Raw genomic sequence first — 4,653 nt, forward strand, 5'->3', positions numbered from 1 at the left:
TATAAATATTAAAAATAAAAGATTAATTTTGATGGCTAAATATTTAACAACTAATAATTAAATAGAATTGTCATCAATAGATAGCTTATAGACAGATGGTTAATTAGAACGAAGAAAGTTAATAGCTAAATAAATAAAAGGGCAATTCGGTGTAGGTTAAGCTCATGTTAATATGGAATTTGGAAGAAAGATTTATTATATGCATCTTTATCCTATTTTATATGAAATGGTTTCTCGTGATTCAAATATGTGATCTTTAAATCACACTATAATAATTTTAGTGTTAAATTAAAAATAGGACAATGGCAAAGAATAAGATGAAAAGGATGAATAATTAATTGGCTGATATGCGGTGGACAAGCAATTGAAATCCATCAGCACATGTGGCTATTAATGTCCACTAGAGTGCATTAATTTTTAAAACTGTAGTTGACAATGAAATTACCAAATTATTATTACTACAACTAATCTTCCATTGATTTATGCACATAATTGTGACTGAATTTTATTTTTAATACGAAAATAAAAATTAGAAAAAGGAATCTATTTGTTCTAGCTAAGCTACACTAAAAAACACAACAAGTTACTAAAAAAATTTGGTAAATATATATAATAGAAGTGACCGTAGAGATGTTTTGAAGACAGAACTAAATTTAATTTAGATTTTAAAAATATTTATATTCTAGATTTATATTTGAAGAATAAAAACAGAATAAACCTATATTTTTTATAGTTAATTTGATTTTACTCAGAATTTGAAGATTTTAAATTTTTTGAGGATTATGATTTGTTTTATATCTAGTGTAATCATATATTGATAAGTAACTATAAAGTGTGAAATCAAATTTATATATATATATATATATATATATATATAATTTAGTTATGGAATTAAAAAATATAAAAGAAATATATAAATTGTAGAAAGATTATAAAGGTCATAATTTATAGCTATTTATGAATTAAAAAAATCAACATTGTACGCATTACTTATGGTGTTTTAGTTATAATCACGGATCCGAAGGTTAAAAATATTAACTATGTTAATATTTTTGTCATGTAAGAAAGCTTTGGATCTGGTCCAAGTATATGATACATGGTATCTTAATAGAAAGAAGTCGGATCATTTCCTATTCATTTAGATCCGTTGTAGAAATTGTCTATTATTCATTCAAATCCGTTGTAGAAAAAAGATCCATTGTAGAAAGAAGTCAGATTATCTACTATTCATTTAGATCTGTTGTAGGGAGTCAACCAACTTCAAGAGTATCTAATACTAATTCAGTCAGCTACAAAATCAATATAATTGTCTGTTGTGTTAGTTACAAGAGGTTAGATGAACAATCGCATAAATTGCAGGCAGTTACACATGTAAAGTAAAGGAATGCTTACTGTTTACTTATTTATTGTGTCTTTTTCTTTCATTTGAAAAGTTATTGAAGCTCATTCAAAAAGTCCCAATGGTTGTAGTATTAAGAAATGACACTTTATTAAAAGGGGCTTTAATTAATGAAGAGACGAGTTTCTTTTCTTCTTCTTAAATCAAAAGTATGCAATCTATGAGATCATAATATCATACTCTCTATTCATTTTCTTGTACTATTCTGACTTAAGCGTCGGAAAGGCAATGATAAAGTGCACCTTAACCACCTCTTACCGAGTCTTCTCAGGGGTAGCCGACTTTTTCCTATCAATTTTTTATCTCAGAAGTTATTGTCATGTCATCCACAAAAGTTAATCTTCCATGATTCATCAGGGATTTGACCCACTCTTGTACTCAGATCAAAATATTTTGGTGTTATTTGTGAGAAATCAAACTGAGATGTAGAGATGGGCCATATCCACATATATAGGTGACGGAAGAACTACCCACTAATAGAGAATAGACTATACCTACAAGTGAACCAAAAAATATAGAACAAATTATAATTGCTACTGTTCATGAAATATTATAACAACAATAAGTTCCCATTCCACCTCCTATGGGAGGAATATTGTCGAATTGGAACAGTCTCAAGAGTCTACTGTACCACCTCCTCAAGCTCCAATAAATCAAGAATATTATATGAGAAGACTGATTCGCAAATTACTCCTTTTTCTCAAGCTATTTTAGCTGAAGAATTGCTAAGTAGATTCCAATCACTTCAAATAGGAGATTATGTGGGGACTGCACACTCAGAAAAACATTTGGGGTGATTCGAAAATGCAAAAGAGAGGCATTTAACCACTATTCGATGACATTTTCCCCCTCAGCAACAATCTCCTCTAGGGCAATGACAGAGAACACCTCAACAAATCTGTTATAATGAAAGGAGGAGAGAGGGTTCTCATCAACAATATGACCCCTAAGAGTTTGAACCCAAAAATAGAAATTAGATATTCCTTGATAATTCCCTTCAAAGAGGTATGATAAACATAATAGTAGGAGGAATGACTGACGGGGATTCTAATTATGATCGAAAAGCTCATGGATGACTATTGGAAAGTTATTGTATAAAGACTAGATAAAAATCCATGAAGGGACCAATGATTAGCTTTGGTCCAGAAGATTTAAGAGGTGTATCAATGTCTCACTTGGATGCATTAGTCATTCAAGCTACTATAGCTAATTATGACATAGGCCAAGTGTTTGTGGATACGGGGAGTTCCATTTTTGTTCTTTTGAAGGGATCTTTAGATCAAATGTAGGTAGACCTAACAAAATCGTATGCTATATCTACTTCTTTATTTGGATTTACAAGGCATGAAGTTTAGCCTTTGTGACAAATATAATTGTGCTATCTATCTCTTTGGGAACGAGCCTTTATGGAGAACCATATCCACTATTTTTACAATGGTGAATGCTTCTTCCACTAATAATGTTATCTTGGGAAGACTTACGATCAATGCTTTTCAGGCAGTGGTTTCTACACATCACAAAAAACTTAAAGTTTCCTGTTGAATCCTCAATAGGTGAAGTATGAGGCGATCAATTTTCTGCTCGCAAATGTTATGTGGAGATGATCCGAGTGGATCGTAGACAAAGTTGAGATAGTCAAAATAAATATTCATGACAAAGTGTAGAGGTGCAGGTGCTAGAGGAAATTCCTTTGTCAGAGTCATTCAGAGAAGAACAAGAAAGCATATCCATCATACTCGAACAACCTCATAAAACTATCAAGGTTGCAACCGACCTCCCTGAAGACATGAAAAGCAGGTTAATCTCTTGATTGATAAAAAATAAAGATATTTTTGCTTGGTCAGAATTAGAAGTTCAAGGGGGTTTCGCCACATGTAATGGAGCATCCTCTCAACATACTACTGAGTGTCTAGCCAATTAAACAAAAGAAATACATTTTGGGGTTGAGAAGGATAAAATTATTAGGACAGAGATCCTTAAATTACTAGAAGTAGGCCATATCCAGGAGGTACAATTTCCAACATGGCTTGTTAACATTGTACTCATGCAAAAACCTAGGGCAAATGGAGGGTGTGCATAGATTTCCAGTATCTCAACAAAGTTTATCCTAAAGATTATTATTCTTTGCCATAGATAGATCAACTAATAGACTCAACTATAGGATATGAATTTATTTGTATGTTAATTAGATGCATATCAAGGATATCATTAGATACCTCTAGCACAATAAGATAAAAAACAATTAGTTTTATTACTTCAGATGAAACATTTTGTTATCTAGTCATGTCGTTTGGTCTTAAGAATGTAGGAGCTACTTACCAAAGTCTGATGGATAAAGTTTTCAAGAAGTAAAAAGGCAAGAATGTTGAAGTATATATGGATGATTTATTAGTGAAGTCAATCTCTATTGAGTCTTTGGTAAAAGACGTTGAAGAAACTTTTGAAACATTATGAGGATATAATTTGAAGCTTAACCCAGACAAATACATTTTTGGAGTCAGAAGCGGCTGATTTTTGGGTTATATTGTTACAAAAGAGGAATTAAGCTAATCCTATAAAAGTACAAGTTTTACAAAACATGAAGACACCTTAAAATATTTGGGAGGTCCAAAGGTTAGCAGGGAGGATTACTGCTCTATCCCGTTTTATATCCAGATTAGCTGATCAGAATCTCCCCTTCTTCAAAATACTCAAAAAGTCAGGAAAATTTATTTGGGATGAAAAATATGAAGAAGCCTATACAAACGATAAAAGGTATCTTTTAAACTTACCAACTCTTTCTGAGCCTATTCCAAGAGAACAATTATGGCCGTATTTGACTGCTTATGAGGGGGCTATTAGCTTTGCTATTGTCAAGTAGGAAGAAGATATCTAAAAACCTATCTACTTCATTAGTCATTTATTAAAATATGTAGAGAGTAAATATAGTATGTTGGAAAAACTTACATATGCTTTGTTACTGACTGACGATTAAGACCATATTTTTTATCTCATCCATTATAGTACTCACTAACAATGCTTTGGGACGGATTCTCTCTAATCTTGAAATTTTTGATCAATTAATTAAATGGACTATGGAACTTAGTGAGTATGAAATACAATATGAGTCTCATACTGTCATAAAAGCTCAGGCTTGGCCAGCTTCTTGATGGAAATTCCGGAAAAAATAAAGGAGGAAGCATGGAAAAATTTGTAGACAGATCATTAACTAAACAAGACAGCGGTGTTAGTATTATGTTGATTTCTCTTCAAGG

This window comes from Curcuma longa, chromosome 9 (assembly GCF_044706935.1).
Source record: "Curcuma longa cultivar G26 ecotype Majalengka, Jawa Barat chromosome 9, ITB_CL_G26_1.1, whole genome shotgun sequence".
NCBI lineage: Eukaryota > Viridiplantae > Streptophyta > Magnoliopsida > Zingiberales > Zingiberaceae > Curcuma > Curcuma longa.